Below are 9,429 nucleotides of genomic sequence, written 5' to 3' on the forward strand. Positions count from 1 at the left end.
CTAGCCCACTTGTTTTGGGAAAAAGCTTAATTATCTCCACCAACGAAGTTGGAAGTAGGCTATGCTTTACCACCTTATTGTGTGTGCGTTTGTGTTTGTTTGTGAACAGCTTCCTTGCCACCGCTAATCGCCGAGTAATAAAACTTGCAGGGATTAACTGATATGTAAAAAGCTCAAAATGATTAAATTTCTGAATTTCAAGGTCAAAGGTCATATAAACGTTCAAGCAAAAGGTCAAGAGATGAGCTGCCACGGCGGAGGTCTGCACTCTACCAAGTGCCCCTCTAGTTTTAAATATATTCTGTTTTCCTTCATGTCTTATACTTCCGCCTTATATAATCTGTGATTTAATTTTATTGTATGTTCAACGACTTTTATATTACCCATTTCTATACTCCTATAGCTAAAAATCTTTCCCTACTGAATGGAATGTTAAACAGCTGATATTTACAGGTTTGGGTGATGAGAAATTGCAGCAACTAGAGAAAGAACTTAAAAGATAAAGCGAGAAGAAACAGGTGAGATGAAACGGCTGATGCTTGTAGGTGTTCGTGACGAGAAATAACAGCAACTAGAGAAAGATCATTAAAAGAAAGTGAGAAGAAACGGGTGAGATAAAAAGGAAGATGATTGAAGATGATTTTGACGAGAAATAGCAGCAACTAGAGAAAGAACTTAAAAAAGAAAGCGAGAAGAAATGGGTGAGATAAAATGGCTGATGCTTGTATGCGTTCGTGACGAGAAATAGTAGAAACTAGAGAAAGAACTTAAAAAAGAAAGCGAGAAGAAATGGGTGAGATAAAATGGCTGATGCTTGTATGCGTTCGTGACGAGAAATAGTAGAAACTAGAGAAAGAACTTTGAAAAGAAAGCGAGAAGAAATGGGTGAGATAAAATGGCTGATGCTTGTATGCGTTCGTGACGAGAAATAGTAGAAACTAGAGAAAGAACTTTGAAAAGAAAGCGAAAAGAAATGGGTGAGATAAAATGGCTGATGCTTGTATGCGTTCGTGACGAGAAATAGTAGCAACTAGAGAAAGAACTTTGAAAAGAATGCGAAAAGAAATGGGTGAGATAAAATGGATGATGCTTGTATGCGTTCGTGACGAGAAATAGTAGAAACTAGAGAAAGAACTTTGAAAAGAAAGCGAAAAGAAATGGGTGAGATAAAATGGCTGATGCTTGTATGCGTTCGTGACGAGAAATAGTAGCAACTAGAGAAAGAACTTTGAAAAGAAAGCGAAAAGAAATGGGTGAGATAAAATGGCTGATGCTTGTATGCGTTCGTGACGAGAAATAGTAGAAACTAGAGAAAGAACTTAAAAAAGAAAGCGAGAAGAAATGGGTGAGATAAAATGGCTGATGCTTGTATGCGTTCGTGACGAGAAATAGTAGAAACTAGAGAAAGAACTTAAAAAAGAAAGCGAGAAGAAATGGGTGAGATAAAATGGCTGATGCTTGTATGCGTTCGTGACGAGAAATAGTAGAAACTAGAGAAAGAACTTAAAAAAGAAAGCGAGAAGAAATGGGTGAGATAAAATGGCTGATGCTTGTATGTGTTCGTGACGAGAAATAGTAGAAACTAGAGAAAGAACTTAAAAAAGAAAGCGAGAAGAAATGGGTGAGATAAAATGGCTGATGCTTGTATGCGTTCGTGACGAGAAATAGTAGAAACTAGAGAAAGAACTTTGAAAAGAAAGCGAGAAGAAATGGGTGAGATAAAATGGCTGATGCTTATATGCGTTCGTGACGAGAAATAGTAGAAACTAGAGAAAGAACTTTGAAAAGAAAGCGAAAAGAAATGGGTGAGATAAAATGGCTGATGCTTGTATGCGTTCGTGACGAGAAATAGTAGCAACTAGAGAAAGAACTTTGAAAAGAAAGCGAAAAGAAATGGGTGAGATAAAATGGCTGATGCTTGTATGCGTTCGTGACGAGAAATAGTAGAAACTAGAGAAAGAACTTAAAAAAGAAAGCGAGAGGAAACGGGTGAGATAAAACGGCCGATGCTTGTAGGTAATCGTGACGAGAAATAGTAATAACTAGAGAAAGAACTTAAAAAAGAAAGCGAGAGGAAACGGGTGAGAAAAATGGCTGATGCTTGTAGGTGTTCGTGACGAGAAATAGTGACAACTAGAGAAAGAACATTAAAAGAAAGTGAGAAGAAACGGGTTAGATAAAATGGCTCATGCTTGTAGGTGTTCGTGATGAGAAATAGTAGAAACTAGAGAAAGAACTTAAAAAAGAAAGCGAGAAGAAATGGGTGAGATAAAATGGCTGATGCTTGTATGCGTTCGTGACGAGAAATAGTAGAAACTAGAGAAAGAACTTAAAAAAGAAAGCGAGAAGAAATGGGTGAGATAAAATGGCTGATGCTTGTATGCGTTCGTGACGAGAAATAGTAGAAACTAGAGAAAGAACTTAAAAGAGAAAGCGAGAAGAAATGGGTGAGATAAAATGGCTGATGCTTGTAGGCGTTCGTGACGAGAAATAGTAGAAACTAGAGAAAGAACTTAAAAGAGAAAGCGAGAAGAAATGGGTGAGATAAAATGGCTGATGCTTGTAGGCGTTCGTGACGAGAAATAGTAGAAACTAGAGAAAGAACTTAAAAAAGAAAGCGAGAAGAAATGGGTGAGATAAAATGGCTGATGCTTGTATGTGTTCGTGACGAGAAATAGTAGAAACTAGAGAAAGAACTTAAAAAAGAAAGCGAGAAGAAATGGGTGAGATAAAATGGCTGATGCTTGTATGCGTTCGTGACGAGAAATAGTAGAAACTAGAGAAAGAACTTTGAAAAGAAAGCGAAAAGAAATGGGTGAGATAAAATGGCTGATGCTTGTATGCGTTCGTGACGAGAAATAGTAGCAACTAGAGAAAGAACTTTGAAAAGAATGCGAAAAGAAATGGGTGAGATAAAATGGATGATGCTTGTAGGTGTTCGTGACGGGAAATAACAGCAACTAGAGAAAGAACATTAAAAGAAAGCGAGAAGAAATGGGTGAGATAAAATGGCTGATGCTTGTATGCGTTCGTGACGAGAAATAGTAGAAACTAGAGAAAGAACTTAAAAAAGAAAGCGAGAAGAAATGGGTGAGATAAAATGGCTGATGCTTGTATGCGTTCGTGACGAGAAATAGTAGAAACTAGAGAAAGAACTTAAAAAAGAAAGCGAGAAGAAATGGGTGAGATAAAATGGCTGATGCTTGTATGCGTTCGTGACGAGAAATAGTAGAAACTAGAGAAAGAACTTAAAAAAGAAAGCGAGAAGAAATGGTGAGATAAATGGCTGATGCTTGTAGGCGTTCGTGACGAGAAATAGTAGAAACTAGAGAAAGAACTTAAAAAAGAAAGCGAGAAGAAATGGGTGAGATAAAATGGCTGATGCTTGTAGGCGTTCGTGACGAGAAATAGTAGAAACTAGAGAAAGAACTTAAAAAAGAAAGCGAGAAGAAATGGGTGAGATAAAATGGCTGATGCTTGTAAGTGTTCGTGACGAGAAATAGTAGCACTAGAGAAAGAACTTGAAAAAGAAAACGAGAAGAAATGGGTGAGATAAAATGACTGATGCTTGTAGGTGTTCGTGACGAGAAATAACAGCAACTAGAGAAAGAACTTAAAAAAGAAAGCGAGAGGAAACGGGTGAGATAAAAACGGCTGATGCTTGTAAGTGTTTGTGACGAGAAATATTAGAAACTAGAGAAAGAAATTAATAAAGGAAGCGAGAGGAAACGGGTGAGATAGAAAGGCAGATGATTGCAGATGATTGTGACGAGAAATAGTAGCAACTAGAGAAAGAACTTGAAAAAGAAAACGAGAAGAAATGGGTGTGAGATAAAATGACTGATGCTTGTAGGTGTTCGTGACGAGAAATAACCAGCAACTAGAGAAAGAACTTAAAAAAGAAAGTGAGAGGGAAACGGGCGAGATAAAATGGCTGATGCTTGTAAGTGTTTGTGACGGAGAAATATTAGCAACTAGAGAAAGAAATTAATAAAGGAAGCGAGAGGGAAACGGGTGAGATAGAAAGGCAGATGATTGCAGATGATTGTGACGAGAAATAGTAGCAACTAGAGAAAAAAATAAAAAGAAAACGAGAAGAACGGGTGAGATAAAACAGCTGATGCTTGTAGGAGTTCATGACGAGAAATAGTAATAACTAGAGAAAGAACTTAAAAAAGAAAGCGAGAAGAAATGGGTGAGATAAAATGACTGATGCTTGTAGGTGTTCGTGACGAGAAATAACAGCAACTAGAGAAAGAACTTAAAAAAGAAAACGAGAAGAAAACGGGTGAGATAAAATGGCTGATGCTTGTAAGTGTTCGTGACGAGAAATAGTAGCAACTAGAGAAAGAACTTAAAAAGAAAACGAGAAGAAATGGAGGAGATAAAAATGGCTGATGCTTGTAGGTGTTCGTGACGAGAAATAGTAACAACCAGAGAAAGAATTTAAAAAAGGAAAGCTAGAAGAAACGGGTGAGATAAAACGGCTGATGCTTGTAGGTGTTCGTGGACGAGAAATAGTAACAACTAGAGAAAGAACATTTAAAAGAAAGGGAGGACGACACGGGTGAGATAAAATGGCTGATGCTTGTATGTGTTCGTGACGAGAAATAGTAGCAACTAGAGAAAGAACTTAAAAAGAAAGCGAGAAGACGAGTGAGATAAAACGGCAGGTGATTGTGACAAGAAACAGCAGTACCTAGAGAAAGTTTGTCAACTACACATTGTAGAACAGGAGAATGTCAAAATATTATCTGAATTTGTCCACTAGAAAGTTTGTCAATTTTAAAAAAGTATAACAGGAAAATATCACAATATTAATTAAAGAATTCCTATAATGGAAGTCATCAAATAATGCGTCTGGGTAACACATTTAGTCTTCCAATAACGAATTTTCCCGCAGGAAAAAAGTTTAAATTTTCCTCTCCTCGTTTATTTCGGAATTTGAATGAATGAAAAAAAAAAGGAAAAAAGCGAAAATGAAGGAAAACGGAGATGAGGTTTGACCTCGTTTATTTCCAGGAAGCAAATCAAGAATTCCATGAAATGTCTTTATGATCTTTCAGTATGAGGGAGAGAATTCTTTTTGTGAATGAACTGTTTCAAGTATTTTGCATTCACCTTTACTACTACTACTACTACTACTACTACTACTGCTACTACTACTACTAATACTACTACTGCTACTACTACTGCTACTACTACTTCTTATACTACTGATACTACTACTACTAGTAGTATTTATTGTTGTAAAAATAATAATAATAATAATAATAATAATAATAATAATGAAGACAATACTACTACTACTACTACTACTACTACTACAATGATACTGAAAGTAAGTGGTAGATGATACGAATGGACTAATTATTATACATTATGTATGACCTTTTGCAAAAAAACAAAAGAAAATATATATATAATAATTTCTTTCAATTCTCTTTTGTCTCATTTCTCTATATACTGTACTCTTAAAATATCTGTTTAACACCTAAATATCTATTTAATATATACACACACATACATACATATATATATATATATATTATATATATATATATATATATATATATATATATATATATATATAATATATGCTCTTTAGGCATTTAATATATAATACCTACAGGTTTAGTATCTAAAATATTCAGTTATTTATTTGATATTACAGTTATCAGAAGTCAAAATATACATGAATTCGTTATATTCCAAAACCTGATTTACATATCGGGAAATGAAAATTCATCCATGTTGAGGAAATGCTCAAATGCACTAAAACAAATAGAAAATATTATAGTAGAATTTACTTTAGATTAAACGTAAACAAAATGAACCCATTTTTAAGCAAAATTGTCAATATATATTACAACTGTGAAATATAAATTTATGAATCTAAGCATAGGAAAATTCTATTGTTAATTTTGTAAAAGTTATTGTATCCACAGTTTTACCGAATTTTTTTTGAAAATAAATTCATTGTCATTTTTGTACGTATATTGTACCAATACTTTGCATAAAATCTAGAAAAAAATAATCTCTTTTTTTTATATATTGTATTAACGATTTGCAGAAAAAAGTAGCAAAAATAAAATCATATTTCATGTAGCGTATAAATGATACATACATACATATACCAAGGCACTTCCCCCAATTTTGGGGGGTAGCCGACATCAACAAAAGAAACAAAACAAAAAAGGGGGACCTCTCTCTCTACGTTCCTCCAGCCTAACAAGGGGACTCAACCGAGTTCAGCTGGTACTGCTAGGGTGCCACATCCCACCCTCCCCACATTTCCACCACAGATGAAGCTTCATAATGCTGAATCCCCTACTGCTGCTACCTCCGCGGTCATCTAAGGCATCGGAGGCAGCAACAGGGCTACCGGACTGCGTCACAATCGCTCGCCATTCATTCCTATTCTAGCACGCTCTCTTGTCTCTCTCACATCTATCCTCCTATCACCCCAGAGCTTTCTTCACTCATCCATCCACCCAAACCTTGGCCTTCCCTCTTGTACTTCTCCCATCAACTCTTGCATTCATCACCTTCTTTAGCAGACAGCCATTTTCCATTCTCTCAACATGGCCAAACCACCTCAACACATTCATATCCACTCTAGCTGCTAACTCATTTCTTACACCCGTTCTCACGTCACCACTTCGTTCCTAACCCTATCTACTCGAGATACACCAGCCATACTCCTTAGACACTTCATCTCAAACACAGTCAATTTCTGTCTCTCCGTCACTTTCATTCCCCACAACTCCGATCCATACATCACAGTTGGTACAATCACTTCTCATATAGAACTCTCTTTACATTCATGCCAACCCTCTATTTTTTACTACTCCCTTAACTGCCCCCAACACTTAGCAACCTTCATTCACTCTCTGACGTACATCTGCTTCCACTCCACCATTTGCTGCAACAAACAGACCCAAATACTTAAACTGATCCACTTCCTCAAGTAACTCTCCATTCAACATGACATTCAACCTTGCACCACCTTCCCTTCTCGTACATCTCATAACCTTACTCTTACCCACATTAACCTCTACAAACTTTCCTTCTCTCACACACTCTTCCAAATTCTGTCCACTAACCGGCCAAGCTTCTCTTCTGTGTCTGCAACCAGTACAGTATCATCCGCAAACAACAACTGATTTACCTCCCATTCATGGTCATTCTCGTCTACCGGTTTTAATCCTCGTCCCAAGCACTCGAGCATTCACCTCTCTCACCACTCCATCAACATACAAGTTAAACAACCACGGTGACATCACACATCCCTGTCTCAGCCCCACTCTCACCGGAAACCAATCACTCACTTCATTTTCCTATCCTAACACATGCTTTACTACCTATGTAGAAACTTTTCACTGCTTGCAACAACTTTCCACCAACTCCATATATCCTCATCACATCCACATTGCTTCCCTATCAACTCTATCATACGCTTTCTCCAGATCCATAAACGCAACATACACCTCCTTACCTTTTGCTAAATATTTCTTGCATATCTGCCTTACTGTAAAAATCTGATTCATACAACCCCTACCTCTTCTAAAACCACCCTGTATTTCTAAGATTGCATTCTCTGTTTTATCCTTGATCCTATTAATCATTACTCTACCATACACTTTTCCAACTACGCTTAACAAACTAATACCTCTTGAATCACAACACTCATGCACATCTCCCTTACCCTTATATAGTGGTACAATACATGCACAAACCCAATCTATTCGTACCATTGACTACACAAAACACATATTAAACAATCTCACCAACCATTCAAGGACAGTCACACCCCCTTCCTTCAACATCTCACCTCTCACACCATCCATACCAGATGCTTTTCCTACTCGTTTTATCTAGTGCTCTCCTCACTTCCTCGCTTGTAATCTCTCTCTCTCATTCTCATCTCCCATCACTGGCACCTCAACACCTGCAACCGCAATTATATCTGCATCCCTATTATCCTCAACATTCAGTAAATTTTCAAAATATTCCGCCCATCTTTTCCTTGCCTCCTCTCCTTTTAACAACCTCCCATTTCATCTTTCACTGTCTCTTCAATTCTTGAGCCCAGCCTTCCTTACTCTCTTCACTTCTTTCCAAAAACTTCTTCTTATTCTCTTCATATGAATGACCCAATCCCTGACCCCACCTCAGGTCAGCTGCCCTCTTTGCCTCACGTACCTTGCGCTTTACTTCCACATTTTTCTCTTTATATTTTTCATACTTCTCTACACTATTACTCTGCAGCCATTCTTCAAAAGCTCTCTTTTTCTCTTCCACTTTTACCTTCACTCCTTCATTCCACCATTCACTGCCCTTCCTCATGCTGCCTCCAACAACCTTCTTGCCACACACATCCACTTGCAATCCCAAAAGATTTTTCTTTTACTAACTTCCAATCGTCCTCTAAATTGCCAGTTTCTCTTACTTTCACTTCGTCATATGTCATTTTCAACCTTTCCTGATATTTACTTTTTACCCCCGGTTTTATTAGCTCTTCAACCCTCACTAGCTCCCTTTTACATTCACCTACTCTATTCCCTCACTCTTTTGCTACAACTAATTTTCCTTCCACCAAAAAATGATCAGACATACCGTTAGCCATACCTCTAAACACGTGCACGTCTTTCAATCTTCCAAACATTTCTTTTAGTTATCAACACATAATCTATTAATGCCCTTTCTACTACTCTTCCATTTGCCACGCTTACCCATGTATACTTATTTTTATCTTTCTTTTTGAAAAAGCTATTACTTATCACCATCTCTTGCTCAACACACATATCCACCAGTCTCTCACCACTCTCTTTTTCACCTGGTACGCCATACTTCCCAATGCACCTTCTACCTCTCCAGCGCCCACTCTAGCATTTAAATCACCCCATGACAACTACACAATTCCTTCTACCCAGTCCTGCTACACACCTAGTTAATTAATTCCAGAACTCATTCCGCTCTTCTTCACTTTTCTCACTACCCGGCCCATACGCACTGACAAACGCCCAACATTCCCTACCCAACCTAACCCTTACCCACATAACCTAGATGATATCTCCTTCCATTCCACTACTTTACCTGTCATCCATTCACTCAGCAATAAAGCCACACCCTCTCTCGCTCTTCCCCCTTTCAATCCCAGACACTCTACCAGACATTTCACCAAACATCACTTCACCCTTTCCTTTTATCTTCGTCTCACACAAGGCCAATACATCCACCCTTTATTCCTAAACATACTTCCAATTTCACATCTTTTACTCTCTATCGTACTACATCCACTCACATTCAAACACCCCAAAACCTAGAGTGCGGGGAGCAGTCACTCTCCCCCCAGATCCATCTCTTTGTTGCTGTCTCACAGGATGTAGATACAGCCCCCTCGTCCCGTCCTTTTTAGTCGCCTCA

The sequence above is a fragment of the Palaemon carinicauda genome, chromosome 37 (assembly GCF_036898095.1).
Source record: "Palaemon carinicauda isolate YSFRI2023 chromosome 37, ASM3689809v2, whole genome shotgun sequence".
Lineage (NCBI taxonomy): Eukaryota > Metazoa > Arthropoda > Malacostraca > Decapoda > Palaemonidae > Palaemon > Palaemon carinicauda.